This window comes from Scophthalmus maximus, chromosome 6 (genome assembly GCF_022379125.1).
Source record: "Scophthalmus maximus strain ysfricsl-2021 chromosome 6, ASM2237912v1, whole genome shotgun sequence".
NCBI lineage: Eukaryota > Metazoa > Chordata > Actinopteri > Pleuronectiformes > Scophthalmidae > Scophthalmus > Scophthalmus maximus.
Genome location: NC_061520.1, coordinates 24,628,459 through 24,648,669, shown reverse-complemented (window position 1 = coordinate 24,648,669; position 20,211 = coordinate 24,628,459). Strand labels below are relative to the sequence as shown.

The 20,211-nt window shown below is 44.5% G+C and overlaps 1 protein-coding gene and 1 long non-coding RNA gene across 2 annotated transcripts in view; both read right to left on the bottom strand.

Annotated features, from left to right (window-relative positions):
- Window positions 1-20,211, bottom strand: part of LOC118309866 (receptor-type tyrosine-protein phosphatase gamma-like) — a 330,931-nt gene that overhangs the window by 223,533 nt on the left and 87,187 nt on the right. The window lies entirely within an intron of this gene.
- Window positions 4,664-5,276, bottom strand: LOC118309867. Its single transcript, XR_004793636.2, has 2 exons — window positions 4,961-5,276; window positions 4,664-4,778 (listed from the first exon to the last, which is right to left on the bottom strand). It is a non-coding gene; the product is annotated as an uncharacterized LOC118309867 (long non-coding RNA).

Genomic DNA, 20,211 nt, shown 5'->3' with positions numbered 1-20,211 from the left:
GTCAAAATAAAAAGGATTTATTTGGTTGGAACAGTTGTTTCCTAAGTTTAGGGGGAGGTTGCATTTAAACATTACTCGATTTTACAAATCAAAACCAGATTCCAAGCAATAAAATGGTCAAACAATTGATTTTGGTCTAAACTGACGACAATTACCAGGCCCTTTTGCACATTACTGAGATGACCAGAGGAACGTGGACCGCTGTAAAGCCCATTAGGTAATTGGTGCTGGTGGTCAGACAATTCCATCGGCATCTAGATGGGATCAAATTCATTATTGTGCTCAGGTAATAATTACAAATCGTTCAACCTCTTCCCGTGATAGCAATCGTTGTGTGAAGGCCAACGAAAGTGATCCCCTCCGTTTGTTCCTCGAGGACCCCCGAGGATGGAGGACGAACCACTTGAGAGCCTTTGTGGAGACGGCCCTTTCTTTACTGCCCGGATGATATATCAGGGTGAACACACACACAAACTATAGTTACACGGGGAGCAATTGAAAACATGACAGGTTTTTGGCTTCACGCGTTCACATTAAAAGGCTGTAACAATACCGTAATAAACTGACGCGGACGCTCTCTCCTTTTTCCCCCCCGAATGTAATTTAAGTTTGCCGGCTGCTCCGACCTTATCACCCCTGCTCTCTGAGTTCGGAAGTGCGCAGAGGATTAAAGCGTTGGTTGAAATGTGATTAAAGAGGCACTGTTAAGGGATTATGAAGGGTCGCCCGTCTCCACTTTATAGCCATCTCAGGGAGGCTTTAATCGTCCGTGCTAGAGGAAGTCAAAAGGGAAAAAAAGGAGCAAACCTAGAACAACGTGGGGCTAATTTCACTGCCAGAAGAAGTGATGAGTTCCCCCGATGGACAGTCAGGGGCCTTATTACCTTAACACCCATCAGTAATGAAGCATGAAGCTCATTCCGCACACACACCTACCTGATACAGGGCAGTAATTACTGTCCCCCTGCCCCTGCCTCCCCCTGCCGTTTGAATGCATTAGCAGTCGCCGCAAATATTCAGCAGATGTAGATCGAGACACATTCCGGAGGCCACAACCTCGGCATTACACTCTAATGGACACACTTGAGTTTCAGTTACACAACGAGAACATCTCCTCATTCCTGTATCGTTTCCTTTTTCCCGATCTCTGCCTCGCGCGCGCACGCAGCCAAGGTGATCTTGACCGGGGCCGATGAGACCCCCCCGGCTGGACACGACGGTAACGCCCGGGGAGGGAAACGCAATGGGGTTATTCCCCAAACACGCCTGGCGTGAGGACATAAATGATAGGCACTCGTGGTATTCACTCTTCTGGAGAGAGCCAGGGGGTGGGGGTCATATTCATTTGCGATGAGGAGAACAGACACTTCACCGGGGCTTTTCCGATGCTCCGTGACAACTGGGCAGAAGGCTGAAACGGGTAAGAGCATGCTGAACTGAACGGGAAATACCAACTTCATGTGAAGGAAACTTCTCGGCTGGAGCTATATTTACATTTGACTGGAAGGTTGACTTCTGAATCAAGGAAGCTGTGGCTCGGGGGGTCGAGATGGTAGAGATGAGATGGTTGCCTGATTGTGTCACTTAAATATTATTTCTACAAATGGTATTTAACAACACCGAATACAAAAATCAATCAATCTGTCCAATGATTCCTTCTTAGTTTGTGACTGTGAGCTGATCCCCCAGACCACTCAATGACTGAACTCCCCTTTTGATAACTAATGTAGTAGCTAATGTCATTCCTTTTTTTTTGCCTCCCCTGATACTGCTTGGAGCCCCCCTGGAGGGTCCTGCCTCCCACTTTGAAAAGCAGTGATAAAATCTGCATATCTGAAGTCAAAATGAGGCTCAGATGTCCTCAGCGTCCCTCGGCCGGCCCCGCGCCACCACGGCGACGGAAGCACACATCATTACGGCGCACGAGTCCAGGGCTAGGCAACAACTTGAGAGAGTCCGCGTTAACCTCCCTTGGTGTATTTCAAAGGCAGAGGGTGCCCTTCCACTTAGGGCCGAGCCGAGGAGCCAAACTGGAATCAATTACTGTCCGTCCTCAGCAATTCTGTTGGATCTTCACAGGAAGTCTGCTCGGCGCGTATAGCTTCAGAGGGGGAGGGGGAGATTGGATCTTTCTGTAACGCTTCCTTCTCCTGGTTCCCCCCCCCCCCCGTTCTACAACCACCACTGTCCTGGGACAAGCGATGCCTCCGCTGCTTGGACGCCCCGTTTTCCTACCCGCTCGGGCGATCAGTGGCCTCTATCGCTGTCCTTTAACCTGATGATGAACCAGAAGCCCCCCCCCCACCCCTTTACCCATACGCAGATCAACACACGCTGCAGCAGAGAGGCGCCAAGCTGCCGCAGCATCGCAGGCCGGCATGGAGATGAGGCTGATGACACAGGAACAGCTGATAGCTGCCCACAAGCTGACTGACACACACACACACACATCGACACACTGCAACAAGTCAAACACGTGCTCTTAAATGTGAGTTTCAAACAATCGGGCAGTGAGGTGGAAGTTATCGAAACCCTTCCACTACACACTACAAAGAGTGTTCCATTCCACAAACCTTTTAATTTAAAACCTGCTAAACTCAGGAAAAAGGATTTTAGGGGGCAATTGATTCCCCCCGTGGATAAAACGGGGCGGATGTCTGTCTTTCCGGGCCATGGTCAGAGTCATTGAATACAACACGAGCGGAACTGTCATGGTGTGTCATCACGTCATGTGATCGGTGATTGACGGGTTTTATAAAAATTTAAATAAACTGATAAATGTGCAAATGATAACTTCTTTATGGACGTGAAAGGTTAAGCCCTTGTTCCTGGTTTGTGGGGACGCGCCGCCTGTAATGAAAAAGGCAAACCTTGTTCTAACTGGATGAGCTGAAAGGACGAGCGCGTTTGGCCTGAGAAAGAGCCCAGAAAAAGTTGTTTTCGTTTCGCAAATCAGAACAATTAAGCAAGCTGAATTTTACATTAGTAGTCCATGTTATCAGTTAATTATTAAATGTACTGAGAACTCTTACAGAATTAGTTCATACTGAAGACAATCTTAAAACGCGAGGATTCTCAGGCAAGTTCTGGGTTCATAAAGGGCATATTTTTTTTCCTGTGATTTCTAAGTGCTTTAAACATATTAAGTTTATTATTATGCTGAAAAAAAGAGGACAAGCGCGTTTGTATAAGGTGGCCGCTCTTCGACCGAATTTGGCCGACACGAGCGGCCAAAGCTACTTAACATCAGTGAATATAAAATCAACAGGTTACAGATAATTCAAAATTGACAGCATTAAACCAATAAGAAACAATAAGATGGATCAAATTCAAATTGGCCACGAACATGAAATTAAGGGCTATGATCTTGATGCTATTTCAATAGGTTGTAATGAGTTGAAAAGGCCATAAAAATACATTTTGTCTTAAATATTTCAACAGAAGTTATGTGTTCAATAATTTAGTACGGCCCCCGAGGGATGATCAAAAAATCCAAATGGCCCTTGATAGGAAGAAGGGTCCCCACCCCTTCTCTAGGTCTATCTATTTTACCTGGTTAGTTTCTTATCGTAAGTATTCATAGAAATGATTACCGAAACGCTGTAATGAACCAGAATTAAGATTGAGACTTTTCCGCAGTACACCTACTGTCCCCTTTATCGCTCGCTTGTTTCCTTTGCGTTTCAGTTTCCTCTCCATTCCCTTCAACTCTCCCTCTGCAAGTCGCTGCCCTGTGTTTTTCCCTCCACCTCCATCTGTCATTCCCTCTTCCTCGTCCTCACGTCATGAGCCACTGGGTTCATTAACTATGTAAACACACATTACCTAGGACCACCGCTCACTCTGTTGCGTAGCCTCGGGTGTTGTTTGTCCATGTCAGCGCTAAGCCGCCGCTCTCGGGGTATACACTCCGCGTCCTCGCGCCGGGGCCGTGTCAGGCATTCTGAACAGTCTGCGAGACAATAAAGTCGGCCGGCGTGGATTTTATGAACCGCGGTCCCTCTGCCCAGAGCGTTCGCTGCAGATTGGCTGTGCGTTTGGTTCCTCTGCCTCCGGGGCTGTGTGTTTGGGTTTCACTTTTTATTTTTTCCTGTGAAATTGATATTGCGGAGCCTCCGGAGCGAATCTGCCACTTCACATGTAATGTATGCAGGCTCGTGGTGATGAGTAATGGTTTCAGGTGTCTTACAGTTTAATCAGGTTCCACTGACAGCCGTGGAAGGCAGGATGAAACATAAAATAAAAAACTCCTAGCTCGCTAAAATAATTCACCCGAGAAGAGCCTCTCTACCTGTGCCAATTTGTACTTCAACTCTTTTAATGAAGGTGTTTTTTTTGTTTTTGTACAATAATTACTGGTAATTATTCTCCTCATACAAACTAAAGATTTCAAATATGAGTAACCCATGTCCCGGAGTTCTCAGTGTATGTCAAAGCCCAAAATAACAGGAAATCAACTTAATAATATGTTGGAATTCTAAACTCATCATTTCGATATGTGCATTAGAACTCGAGTCAAATGTTCTTTCTTAATGGAGTTGACTCATTGGGTGGCATCAGAGGCCACGTAGCCCAGGGCACGTGGCAAAGCAGGATCCGTTCTGGCTCGGTGTGAGTGGACGTCGGCTGGAAACCGATGGATGTGGCCTGGCCTGGTGTCAGGCACTAACTCTGACACCATGCACTCCTCGGCACTGATTCAGCATGTTGCTCGACACAGCACTTAACACGTGAACAAAACCAATATAAATCATGGGTTGCAGAGATGTGGGGGGGACCTCCACAGAAATGAGAACAGTGTGATATAATGTAAATTTAAAAGTCAACATTAAATCGGCATCAGCGCAGCACCGGCCGGCTGGGCAGACAGCTTCACAACTACGTGTCTAGGTTTCCCTAACGGGATCACAATGAGAGCAGGCAAACACATTTTGCAGTCTTCACTCGATATATTATTTACCCACACGTCTTCTGTTTGCGTCAGATCAGCACTGCCCTGCGATCGTCCCCCCAGTCCACTCGCTGAAGTTTTTCATTTCCATCGTTTTCACTCTGCATTTTTTCGTACCAACTGTATAAGATGGCTGTGCAGAATAATATCCATTATGTCTCAGTGTGATTGCATGTTCTAGTTGATGAGTAAGTAACTTAGAAAAATTAGAAGAACAATCTACCTCTGCAGGGAGCATTTGCTAAGGTAATGACCTGAATCACATCTAACCAAATGAAAGTGGCTCAGCGGTGCACCCGCTCCACAAGCACCACTGCCATGTGGGATGTTTTTTTATGATGTATCACTTTGACTGATCCCATTGTGGCAGGCAGGATATATATATATATATATATCAAAGACATACACCAGCAAAGAGCTTTAGATTGGCTTTGATCATAAGAAGCCCTGAGTAAAAACTAATCCACCCCATCTGCTGATGCAATGAAATCAGATGTGCTACAGCATGGGTGACCATATTGGTGTATCTATTCTGATTCAAAGCAGGTCGAGGACTCGTGCATACTACAACAAAGAAAAAAATGATTGGTTAAAAAAGAGAGAATATGTCACATCTGAATGAGAAAATGATACATATTCCTTGAAACAAATGAACAGTTCAATTAAAAAAGTAGTAAAATACCTAATATGCTTTCAATTTTGATGGTATGACAATTTAAAATGAGCATTACAATAGTTTAAAAAAGTAATTCTGGTTGGTATCAACCTTCTTTTGCTGTACGTGTATTCAGTTACAGGTTTCTGAGATCTGATGTTAAGATATGTTTCTTTTTAATCTATTTCCCTGAAGAACTGTTAGTTGTCTGACTTTACTACAGCTACATTCAACTGATGACTCTGTAACTAACTTTGTTTGTGCCTAACTGTGCTAATTGTGCTGATCCAACTTGTGAATCATCCAGTTAATCGACGATACTCTACAGCAGTAACCCAGCAGGAGCCTGAGAGTAGCAAAGTGAAATGAGTTGACATGTAAGTTTTTAAATCTTCAGTGTGTGCCGATCTTGAGGGCCTGTGCATGTTGAGATATCTCGAACTGCCTCCACCATTCCAGGGCCAAAGCGCTCTGCCCCTATGGCCCATCCGGTCCATACGACTCGTGCCCGGTTGCTCACATCCCATCATTGCAAAGTGCTTTTAAAGACTGGTTCAGTCACAACTGAAATCCCGGCTGCCCACTAACCTGAACCACCTGTCAGATCGGTCATTGCACCAACGGGTCAACAGACTCCCAACTCCACGCAAAAATCTCCGGCCAGACTTGTGTCAGGTTGCTTTTCATTGACTTTCAGCTCAGCCTTCAACCCTGTGATTCTGTCCCAAGCTGATCCAAAAGCTACGCCAGCTCAGTATTAGCACATCCCTCCGCAATTTGACTTTCTGGCAAATAGAAAGGTCCATACTCAAACCCTAACCCTAACCCACCTCGAAGAAGTCCACGTTTCTCGGGATGGTGATTGGACCCCTCCGTCCTGATGACAAAAGCACAGCAGAGCATTCAGAAAACTCCTCCCGTGTCCTTTAGTACTGGTGGACCTTTGTTGCTTCATGCTCACTGGCAGCATCTCAGTGGGGTATGGCAGTTACCACACATCAGACCATAAAGCACCCAAGTGGGTAGTGAAATGGTGTCAACCGTTGAGAACATTTACCACAAATTCTGCCCGGTCAGGGAATTCCATCTGCCTCTACCCTGAGGCCGAGCTCCACATCACCGCGCTAAGCATTATTGCACTCATTACGGTACTGACTCTACTGTACACTCACCCATTTCAACTCTGTCCAGTTCACTTCTGTGTGTGACATATTTAACTTAGCCTATATACAGGACATAATACATTTAATACTGAATATGTTCCTCTCCACTGTCACCGTAAAATATGGCTGCACTTATGCTGTAGCATTTATCCATAATACTATTCTTGTGCACTTCTGGTTCAATTCCAACCTTATCTAAGTGCCAACTGACCAAAAAAAAACAAATGACAGCACCATCTTCAGGCCCGGCGCCCCCTGCGGGCAGAGAATTGAAAGTGATTTTCACGACAGAACACACATGCAGTGTGACCTCGTGCCAATAGCGGCCCACAGGACATGCCCCTTTATCGTCGCCACTGAATCCTGTTCGGTGGAGATGAGAGGGCTAAAATCCTAATTCCATGGCGGATTAGCCATGTAGGGATGAAGTTAATTTGTTCTGCATGCAGAAGAGCTTGCGCGGGGCTCAGGGGATGATCCAGGATCCTGTTCACTCTCCTGTTATGGCATATGGTGACCATTGTTGAGACATCCGCGGGAGTAAATGGGCTCTGTCAATAGCCCAAGTAGAAAAAAGAGCATAAACACACATCCACTCCCTGAGGTGTGCTTGAAAAAAGGGCAGGCATATGACAGCGACCCATGTGTCCTTGCATTGGTCCCAACTGTAATTACAGCCCTTAAAGATGAAGGATCACTCACTATTAATTAATCAATAAACAACACACTGTATTTCAGTCTCTCTCCTTACTTCTGTCAGGGCCTCCCACATCAATTTTAACTCCAACTTTGTCTTTTACTTCATCTCAAATATTCAGTTCAAAGTCTGAGACCAAGAAAATAAACCAGAAAATTGATTCTGATTCCTCCTATGCTTCTCTCACTGGCGTCAGAGACGTTTTTGACACTACAGATCATTGTATTTCTCTACGCTGATTTGAAGACCAATTTGATGTCTCTGGCCTGGCTCTGGGTGGTAAAAAAAAAAATCACACAGTGTGTTTCCTATAACAATTTTATGTCAATATGTTTTGATGTGAAAAATGGAGTACCCCAGGGCCCCGTTCTTGATCTTCTGCTATTCCCTCCTTATATTTTGCTCTTCGATAAATGTATAAATAGTCCCATAATTATTTCAACTGTTACGCTGATCAAGCTCAGCTGTATCTTCCCGTAAAAAGCCGAGGACACCTTAAATTTTCAAAATAGAGGCCGACCTGCCAAATTCTGACGAAACTGACATGCATGGTCATTCGTTTGAGCAGTGTGGTTAGATGGCAAAGACACACTGGGAACCATTAGCTGCACTTGTAAATGAAAGTGCATGTGGTATTACAGGATTAAAAACTTCAGAGTTAATAGGTTCCCAAATGCATGTAGTGATGAAGAAAATACTATGCCCTGCTGGGATGTAGGGTAGTATATGGTTTATTGTATTATTGTATTATATACTGTTTACTCTGTAAACAGATGTGGCCACAGTAGTGTTTAGCAAACCTTATTAAGACGGAGGGACTAATTCCATTTATTTGTACACTTTTAAACTACAGATTATCTACATTAGGTGCTCCGGGGGTTAATCCTCAAAATTAAACAAATTATTGAACCAAAATTGTCAAAGCAAAGGCCATTTTAAGTTCAGGTCGCTTTGTTTTACTCAAAGAAGATCACCCTCAGCACATACAGAACATGAACACATATTCTCAATGTGTTTCACGAGTTCGGGAACATTAAAAGCTCTTCAGATACACTCTCACATTAGCAATCTCAATTAGCTCCAATTTATTTTTTATTCCTGGAATGATTGAGCAAAATGCGGTTCAGTCATGCACACGCTCACACATGCTGGCCTTGTTCTGAGAAATAGAGTCTACCGAAGTTCATTAATAACCAAACTGAAGGAGAACAAGTGCAATTTAAACGAGGGAGCAAAAAAAATTAAGAAAAAAGATCTGAAAGTTGGTCATTTGACGGCGTGCAGGAACAGATTCATGAGAGCAGCACTGGTTTGGAGAGCGAGCAGGACGGAGCGCTGAGTGTGATCGATGTCTTCCAGTCTCCAGAGGAACTGGGGCTCGAGGTGCCAGCGAGCAGAAGGGGCTTCGTTTGCTTTCCACCTTTAAGGCAGCTGAATCTCAGTTCTGGCTGTTTGCATAGCGCGCATCTAAAATCCTCCCCCGTCAGACTGCTTCGTCTTTGTAATGTCAACTTAACAGACAGTATTATACCTGACATTTTCTCGAGTACATTGCTCAACATTAACCCTCTTTTCTTATGCTAAGTCCTCATCCCCGTCTCCATTGCCCCAATCACCTGCACGAGAATGACATCACATCGATGCCCAATAGACAAACATAGGCTCTGCCTGTCTTACATGGGCGTCGGAAGCAAAAGAACTATGTGGGTGGGTCCTCACCCAGAACATTGTTCCTTTGCCATTTTCTGTATTCTGGTGCGTTTTAATTATGTGTAACAGAGGCCAGCCAGTCGAATGCTGTGCAGTGTCTGTAAAGATCACCCCCCGTCAATGGATCTTCTGCTCAGAGATTTCGCTCTTTTGATAACGCGTCCGTCTCTCATGCCGGCGGTCGTGAGCTCGACTCACGCGCGTTACGACAACCACATACCGGCCACGGTTTCCCAAACACAACAGTATCTAATATTTACACGATGGCCTTAAAAGCAACAGGCGGACAATAAGTATGGATGTCCATCAACATGCGGAGCTTCTATTCTTCTGAATTAGAAAACGGTAAATGAGGGTGGGTGCAATATTATTGGTCTTGAAAAAGTGGGCGGGTCTGTGCCCACCCACATACAATGGGTCAGACATCCATGCTGTCCTCAGCTAACTACAATGTGAAAAAAATCAAATAATCAACAGGTAAGTCAGCCCAATTATACTCCAATTATATAAACGTCATAATTCATACGTATGTGAGATGGTCCATGAAACCAAGCAGGTAAATGCTTTTTGAACCCCAAAGAATTATGAAACCGAAAGGCAATAACAGTATATATACATGAGCGCAACATAAAGGTGATCAGCGTGGGTGCCTAAAATATTTTTTTAAGTTGAACAACAAGATGCAGAAGCTGAAGATGCACATGTATTTCAGTTTTGTCTCCCAGATTGGTGAGGGTGTGTTGAGGACATCGGAGGACGTCGGAGCCCTTGGACAGTTTGAGTTTGGCCGAGCAGAGCGGTAGTAGACAGAATCGGAGTTCGCTTGCACAGTCCTTTGCGTGAGAGAAAGCTCTGGGCAAAAGCTCACAGCAAAGAGAAAGCTCGTTGCCGTTGACCAGAATCCAGGACTTCAACCTGCCTGTGTCGCAAGAGCGTCTTCCGCGTCTGTCTGCGAGGTCTCCCGGACCACAGGGACCTTCACTCTCATCTCGCCCAGCTTCTGGCTCCTTCACCTCGGGCCGTCCCACACGTTCTCCAAAAAGGTCGTATTGCGGAGGGATTTCAGAATCCGCAGTTCACTGTGCCGATGGACGTTGTTAAAGCTCCACGGCAAAAATCTGCTCGCAAAATCACCTGCCCCCAGTCCCCAGGCTAACGGTGGTAATCACCAATTACAGGCTGTAGGACCACGCAGCTAAAGGTAGAAAAGGAGCAAACTGTAACTGCTGATGTTATTCCCTGCAGCTGCCTCTTAAAGGAGCATTGACGTCAAAAACATTGTGTGTGTGTGTGTGTGTGTATTCACAGTATTCCGGCGAGACTGTTTTTTTTCGTACTGCGTGTCGCGTCTAAATGCTGTTGTCATTCCAGGTTGATTAAAAACCCGTAAATAAAGGTGTTTGACGACGGATGTGAAATGCATAATCACATAAGTGTTTGTTTGATTACACAGCAGCATGCTGGGAATTTAAACAAAAAATGGTGGAAAACAGATTCAACAAAGACTTTGACTGAATATCAACATCCACGGCTCTGCATATAATTCCATATGGTGAATTGGTATTGTCGAGGCTCGCCATGTGACACTTTCCTGATATGTAATAAGAAAATATACATTTTAAAAATGTAAAATCTATTACAAAAACAACTCCAGGTTTCACATCTTTAGTCTTTAGTGTCCAACCGCAGCACGTAGCCCCCGCCGTTTCCTTTTGCCTCAAAATGTGACTGCCGAGACAAATCCCTTTGTATTAACATATTCCATAAACATAATTCAAGGAGACACGATTGGTTGTGGACCCTGGAGGGGGCGTGAACATGTGTATCTCGGCCTCCACCTTGACAAAAGAAAAAAGATCTGCTCATGTTTTCATTTTCATCAACGTCTCTTCATCATTATATGTCATAAGTTGCTTTGCTTACTACAAATGTTCTCGCGACGGAGAGAAGCCGTTGCCACGGCGACACGGATTAGCTTACTCTGTATAAATGGACAACACTCCGCAGTCAAAATATGAATCAAACTTGGCTCAACATTCCCCAGTTGTTCGTCGTGATTTTCAAAGTAATAGCTGGTGTAAAAATGACCAGGCTTTTTGGAAAATCCTGATTTTCAAGGACGTGCGGCAAACCATGCTGTGCTCTCCTCTAAGGAACTCTGAAAGCAGTCACAGACACATTAGGAGAAATAAGCTTCTTAAAAGATATACATAGACATGCATGCATTAACAAGCACGGGCACACACACACACACACACACACACACACTTCTAAGCCAGCTGGCAGCTGGAAAAACAGGCTCCGTCTTTTTTGGCAGCAACTCAACTGTCATCCATCAACGCTAAAACAAATCCTTCAATCCTTGTCGATACAATATTTATCCAAGCCATCGCAGCGTGTAATAATTCATTTACATCCCTGATATATTGATGTGATTTTTTTTTTGTTTTTCCTCTCTCTCTGTTGTTTGTTTTTTTTGCAGTGGAAGCGGGTTGATAGATGGCTGGACGGGTGAAAGGAGGTGATTTGGTGATTTAAGGCCCAATTCTGGGTGCTTAAATTGGTTCCTGCCAGAGTAATATATCAAAGGGAATTAAAAGGTGATTGTGTGCGTGCGTGCATGCGTGTGTGTCTGTGGCGGAAACAGGGGAAATGGTTAGGTTTCATGATACCATGGTAACACACACACAAACACACACACGCACACGCACACTCACACACACACACAGACGGAGAGCAGATGGATTAGGATGTGGACAGAAAAAGGAATTGGAAGAAAAGAATAAGGAAGAGATGGAGAGGACAGTTTCAAACTCTCATTGACCTTAGCCTGATTCAGGTTGCCCCAACACACACACACACACACACACACACACTCAGGCGCACGCCACCTCTGCTTCTCCGCGGCCTTACAGCGGTGAGTGATGGGGCACTTGTCCCGTCATCATGACTGCCATGTCAGACACAGAGGATAAATGACATCCAGGAGATCAGGCCAGTTTGGCTCCGATGTGAGGGAGAGAGTCCCTCAGTGTCCGGAATTCTCCACGAACCAGGACGAAAGTCAATATATTAGCTGCTCCCGGTCTGAAACTATATATATACATATATATATATATATATATATGTATATATGTAAAATCTGAACCTACCGTAAGAAACGAGTGCTCATTCCACATCACAGCACTTTGTCAACATTGCTCTAGAATCGCTTGTGTAAAAACCAAATCTCCTGAGCGTTACCTTTATTTACTCTTCATTCGCTGCAACAGATGCATTTTGACATCAAAATGTCTCCACTAATACTTCTCCGTGAACGCTACGAGAAACGTCTTCGCTGAACGTGTCGGGAAGGACTGACCACGTGTTCTGTTGGGTTTTTCTACAATATCTGCTTTTGCAGTTTAGCATATTACCGCAGCAAGTGTGATATCATTACATTTGAATGCTTCCGTTTATACATTCATGGCATTTGGTGAAAGGGTCGGGGAGAGATCACAATATCTCTTGTGCGAAAGCACGTGAGCTTTCACTATCAACAGTATACCCCCAAACCACAAACTTCCTTTGACCTCAACCAAGTGCTGGGGTTAGATAAACCAAACCTCGCACAGAACCCAGGATTCAAAATGTGTCTCCTGCGGTGAAGAGACATGAAGCGGGGAGGAAGACGTCTCTATAGACATATGGGGAGGGTAGGATTGGGTATAACCCTGGACAGTCGGTTGGATCAGTAGAACCATGCACCTCGAACTCCTGCTCCCTGTATAAGAATCATTCAGACTCTTTCTGACTGACACACTCAATGTTTACTACATGTTATGAGTTCCAGCCGAAGCCCAAGAAGTATGAAGCCAATTAATATGAAAAGCAGAAATGTTTGACTATAATTCAACTATAATCACTTACTGCAAGAACAGTCAGTAAACCCTTCCTTAGTGAGACTGCATTCTTTGTTTATATATTGGATATGTTTTGCATGTTGACCTTTATTTTTTGTCACAGATGATTCCTTCCAGTTGCCCTTTGCTGGATGTTATTATTTAGTTTCTCTACCTACCTCTCTAAAATACTAATGGATTCAAACAGAGCGACTTTGACTCTTCCCCTGTCTCCATCATTCATTTCAGCTATTATCTCAATCCTGACCAGGTAGTTCTTTTTTACTGTCTATGACTGGCATCATTCTTCATTTTTGTAATCATCCCAAAGGAAAAAAGGGCAAACCCTTGCAATGGGGAAGAATCCTTCAAAAAGTTGGATCCGGATCCCTCCCACAATGTAATCCCCTTTTCACCACCTCTGAGCGGCGCTTACCTCAAAGCTAATGGTATTTTTCTCACCATGTTAAAGAATTCCTTTTAAAAAAAGTCCTGGATGTGCTCTAAAATCTAACAGATTCTTCTTTTGGTCATGTCCCACCTTGCCACAAAATTTCATGGGAATTTATATATATATATATATGTTTATATATTCTTGTCCTGCTAACTAACAGGACAAGAAACAGGCCATTCTTTTTATGTTGAAGTACTTCCTGGTGTTTCCCTGTCTTTTGTCTGTTCTCTTAACTTCCCCTGTGTCTCCTGCCCTGTGATTGTCTGCACCTGTTCCTCATGAGTCTCACCTGTGTTCAATTGGCCCCGCCCACCTCGTGTCTATTTAGTCTCTGTGCTTCCCTTTGTCAGTGTTGGTTCGTCTGTTAGGCTGCCGGTATCTGTGTCTCGTGGACACCCTTGGTTTGATTCTGTTTTCGTTTTATTATTAAATATCCTTTTTTCCCCCTGCATCTGCATTTGGGTCCTGCTTCCTCCTGTGCCCTGACACAAGCAGACAGACAAACGCTGATCTAGAAGAACAAACCTCCTTGACGGAGGTAATAATCTCTCACTTTACAGTATCTACAATAACGACTTTGGGAAGGTGAACATCCTCCAAAGAAACAAAAAGAAGGACAGACCGTCTTTTGTGATAAAACACTGGCTCGTCTGTTCCTGTCGCTGAGCACGACGAATAAAACTCGATGCCTTTTTCTGTGTAGACAAGAACCTTTTCTATTTCCGTCCAAACACCACTACCTGTCCTCTGTCGTCTGTCGTCGGGTAGAGTACGAACAATGGTGACTAAGTGGCTCTGCAGCAACACAACTCAATGTAGTTTCTACTACCAACCATTACTGTCATGTACTGTACAGTATGTCTTTTTTTCCCATTGTGATTATTATTCCAGGTGACATATACAATCAATAATTTACAAACCTGCTCCTTCTTCTTTTAGAGCGCCATCATTGAATCGATGCGTGTAAAAGAGCAATGTGCTGCTGTTATGCGTTAATGGACGGTGGGAATAACTGTTTTGAATGTAAAATCATTCTGTGACACAGAGGCCGAAACACTGATCAAAGATTACACATTTAGTTTTCGGAATGGAACCGATCCAGAAGCTTTTCCTTCATCCGTGGACCGAGAGCGCCCAGTGGGAAGGAAGGTGTACCGTACGTCACTGAGCATGTCAACGAGACAGATGGGGTTTTCATACTGTACCTATACAGCCCGCTGACGCCTCGGCAAATAAAGAGCAGGATGAGCCATGATCTCCATGAAGAGATCATCGTAATGCAAATGCAGTTTCTGCTCATGAGCACAAAAAGAGCTCGGCCTGCTTCTGCGTCTCAGGTGACCTATTTCTGATTCAATATCAGTCTGTGAATTTATTATTATTGTCATTTTTGCTTTTTTGTGATGGCCAATGAAGTCTTTTAAAGTTATGCGAGACAAAGAGGAGAGTTGCAGTCCAGAGTTAGCATGAACTGTGGTATCAAACACAAGCAGGATTCCACAAACTAATAATGTGTTTCATTAGGTTTTTTTATCTACTTGTTTGTATTTTATATCATAGAGTTACAGTATATTAAGAAAGGTTCTAAATAATTTCCTGAATGATGGGTCAGCTTCACCTGCTCCAACACACACACACACACACACACACACACACACACACACACAGACACAGACACAGACACACACACAAGCATGTCATCAATATGACTTTAGTTAAGAAAGAAAATCTGAGTATAAACTGGACTGAAACGATTCCTTAAGATAAAGTGTTTTGGGAATCCTGTGACAGATCCTAAAATACATCCTCTTTGACAGTATTTTACATTTGTTTATTTCACTATCAAGGTCAGAAAGGAAAAAAAAAAGGAAATCTGCAAATTGAAATACAGCCAAGAGTGAATCAAAAGGTCTTTTTCCGAAAGGAAGCCACAGTGGCAATTCCTCAGCGTCTCCGTGCCGACACGCACTCGCACTGTGTTTACACGGACATCACGCCCTGCCCTTCACTTCCACAACGTTGTCACAGCCTCAGATGACGAACGACAAGTCTCGGAAATCTTCAGCCGGGATGATCTCGGCCAAATGAATTCATAATTCATGTTTGATGGAGTCTTTTTAATATTTCAGGCGTAATTACTAAGCAGGGGCATCGCTTCCCCTCAACAGAGAAAATCACCCTCAACGTCAACAGCAGATAAATGAGACAGAGCATCTTGCCCCGGCTCGCTATCTCTCTCTCTCTCTCTCTTTCTGTCACACACACACACACACACATTGCCGGATGGATGAGACAGGAGGCCTAGGGCGTAGCCTGGCTTACTATTCGTCAAGGAGCGAGGAAGGAGCGTACAGTCTCACACACACACGCACGCACAAAAACAAGTGTGTGAGCGATGTGCGGCATTACGGATGTGGAATCAAGAGGGACGGGCAGGAGTGTACATCTAAGTCCCTATTAAGTTCAAATCCAACTCCCAGCTCATGGAAAATTAATTCATGAGCGGCAGAGAGCGACCACCATTCCCGACACACAGCGGTGCTGGATCTTCTCGGGCGACATGAGCACATGCAATGCTGCGGGGGGAGGCATTAGATGACGTACAACACACACACGCACGCACGCACGCACGCGCAGTCCCTCCAGTGCATCGCTGTGTGTGGTGGCTGGATATTATCAGTGCATAGTGATGAAGAATGGTCCCGGAGCACACGCTGCTCGCTCTAAATAAACCCTTTTCTCCTGCTAATACAATCTCTCGTGGCCACAGCAGGGAGGGTGGGGGAGGACGGGGGCGTGGGGGACGACTGCTTGACTGTTGGACTGGCCTGATTGCACCCTCATCCCCGGCCACGGCAATCAAGTGGCAAAAAAGTGGTTGAACCCCAACGACCACATAGATGCAGGTCACTCGTCCTCATTCTGTGATACAACCCGTTACTTGAATCAGCAGCAGCAGCAGCAGCGGCAGGAGGAGGAGATGTGCCACAGGCTGCATCCATCTCCATCCAGGTATCAGGTTAGCCACCTGACAACGTATATCACACCACCAGTCACGTTACACTGGCAACGCGTAAAGTAGTCAACAGGAAGCAGATGCTCTGCTCCTCAGTTGGTTACTTAGTTACAGAAAACACTACGAGCAGGGATTTCTTCTCTTGGACCAATGACGAGGCCAAGATGTTATTTAAAGCGGCAGTAAGCGATTGTAAAGCAATACGCGTTTTTGTAAAAAATCTTTGAATATTTCCTCACGGCTGTTGGCCCTGTGTGTGTGTGCAGTCTGTAAGAGCCAGACGTCGACACTTTTTGAGGCGTGCTAGCGGGTGGCACTGCAACTCCGCAGTTTTGGCCTAGTGGTCAGCGCATCGGACCCCCTCGCCCGAGGTCGCGAGTTCGCGGTCCGGTCAGAGCAGTAAAATCACAACAACAGCGCAGAGAGAAACAAGCGCTCTCCAGAATCGCTTGCTGCCCCTTGAAGTAAGTATTTACAACATTTGCCTTCACTGCTGGTAGTTGAGTCGGGACTGATAAGAACCAATGAGGAAGTGAATGCAGGTTACCACATCATCTTTTCCAAACAACAACGCAGTGCTTTATGCTGTGTAGATAAAATCCATAAGTGATCATAAACGTGGTCAATGTGTATTGGACAGACACTAACGCCCAGTGTACGGTGCCGCCGTATCGAGAGCTGACACTTTAGTGGCCTCATTTGTTCACACTAATTATGCTAATGTGTGAAAATTAATGTGCTAATGATTTATTGATAGTAAAATTCTGGCACCTTTTAGCTGCGTGGACGAAATTAGCGGCCAACATTTTTTACATAATCACATCTCATGTTAACATGGAGTCCGACTCCAGCCAGGGCGGTGACCTTTTCATTGGCCAGAGACACACACACACACACACACACACACACACACACACACACACACACACACACACACACACACACACACACACACACACACACACACACACACACACACACACGATCCACGGAGTAATTGCTACAGAAATATAGACTCAATGCATAAGCTAGTTATTTTATTTTAGTTTTTAGTTTTGAAACTAAATAAACACCGTATATTACTGTGTCTGGTGAATGTGTAAATATGCATATATATATATATGCATATATATATATGTGTAAATTACAAAGTGAGGATATGTTAACGTTACGTTTACAGCTTGTTGCACTGCCCCCAAAAAGAACGTAGCTTTTAAGTTTGTTTTTCGGAAAATGGTTTTGATGTAGACTTTACATCATTTTTCCGAACTGATTAAGTTTGTTTGCATACTTTTAATGCAAATCTGGCCAAATTATTTCATTTCAGTCTTTTCGAAAGGATGTACCATTTATTGTCTTTTCTACTTTCTTCGTCCTTATCTCTGTCTCCTGAGCAGTGGTACATTGGCACATGGCATGAAAAAAAATCACTTCATCACAGACAGAGGGCAAATAGGACAAAGTAATATCCTATTATAGAGATAAAAAACCTTGAACTGTCAGACAGAGAAAGGGATGTTTGCTTTGTGATTATCTTGTTCCCATTTTCTTTGTTCCTCCTTTGTCGACTTTTCTTTCAACGCTACAACAGAGCTGGCGTCTACCACACCCAATTTTTGATGCTACTTATGGCAAAAGACGTTCGGATTATTCGAATTTTTCTTAATCGTGTTTCTAGTTGTTCGTGGTGAGAACCAGGGTGAACTCCGCCTCTTTCCCAAAGTCAGCTGGGATTGGCTCCAGCTTCTTTGCGAGGGCGCCGTAAGCGATTCTAAAGTGAAGCACGTGTTGTAAAAATCGGCATCCGGGTTTTTGGGAACTCAAAAACAAAAAAAATGGTGCGGTCCGCACCTCACGACACTGCGATTGTGGTGGGTGCTGCTGCAACTCTGCGGTTTTGGTGTGGTGGTTCCGGGAGGTTGGGGGTTCACGGCCCGGTCAGAATCACAACAACAACAACAACAACAAAGACAGAAACAAAAAATCACTTCCTGCCTCTTTAACGGATAAAGAGGTACAGATAATGGATGGATGGAGTGGTGTAAATGGAACGAAGATAAGACAAACCACAGGTCTGATCACGACTGTAACCGTGCAACTTTTTCAGTCGCTTAAATGAGTCTCTGGTCTTTGTGTCTGTCGCCCTTGCTGCATCATTTTAAAATGAGGATCTCTCTCTCCCTCTCTCTGTCTTCCTGATGGTTGTGTGGCCAAGCAATGATCTCATTGCTCGAAGACCGGCTGCTCAATGTGACCTACATGCTTTATCTACACAAGATGCCTCTTACTCACCTCCCGCTCTCATCTACCCCCCCCCCCCCCCCCCCACCTCGCAGTGAGGGGGTCGCAGCATGAAGCGGAGAGATTACTCAAACAGGACAAAGTCATATTCAATTACGGCACGGGGATATTGGCTGTACAGTAAATTGAACAATTATGTGGCAGGGCTACAGTGGCAGATGTGCACGGGGCCCCCGTTTAAGTGGAGTGTGCTGTCAGCAGGGCCGGGTCATTCCATTACGGCTGCAGACGGGAGTAGGCCATCGCAGCATTCTTATTAAACCACGCACGCACGCACACACACACGCACACACACACACACACACACACACACACACACACACACGGGCACGCTCACACGTTAATAGAAAAAGGACATGCAGCACAGATATTTATCTAACCATCTCGCCAAACCGCATATTTCATTTACATTATGTTCTCATCGAATGTAAATCCCAATTATGGTGACTGAAAGTAGTTATTTATTGTGGAAGGAATGTGCAGCGATTCTATAGAGCAAATTACACATCATACTTAAGGCCATTATAATAAAAAGCATAAAAAATATTTGTAGGGAGTAAAAGTACCAAAGCACACTGTCCAGTCATATTGACTTAAGTTAAGTTATTGGAAATCCGTTCAATTGAAAATATGTATGAACTGGGTTTATGTTCAGAACGCAAACAAAATACAAAATGTCTCACTAATATGAGCATTTCCAGCTCTGATGTCCCCATCAGCAGGAGGCTGTCAGTTCCTCCGAAACCGCCAAGTCAAGTTTCTTGACAGAACACATTTATAACAACGAGAGTTGACCAAAGTGTTGAATGAAAACAAAACAGAAGTATAAAATACAATAAAAGGCTAAAAACAACCAGGGACAGTCAAACGCCTGAGAGAGCTCGTGGGTCATATCTGAAATACGTCTGTGGAAGGAGAACACTTGGTGTAAGAGGTAAACTGTTCCAAAGCGCTGGAGCGGCTACAATAAACGCACCGTGGCCTTTGACCTTTGCCCTCAACCTACAGGGACGGCCAGGAGCAGCTGGTCAGAGGATCTGAGCGGAGCGGAGGTGGAGGAGAGGAGCACGGAGACGGATCCGAGGGGGGCCAGGCCATTTAAAAGCTCTACAGACGGAATAAAAGAAGGTTGAACTGAAGCCAGTGCAGAGATATTAGTACAGGCGAGATGCTGTCTGGGGATGTTGTCGGCGAGTTCCAAAGTTTGTCAGTGAGTGAAATATTGCGCTCAAAAATTGTATAGTGCTTTACGTCTTCCTTTGGAAAAACTTATTACTTTCACACTCAGGGACAAACAAGAGAAGGTTCAATTAATATGAGGCCCTTTGATAAATGATATTAGGGACAAAATATATATAGAGAGAGAGAGAGAGAGATTCTTTC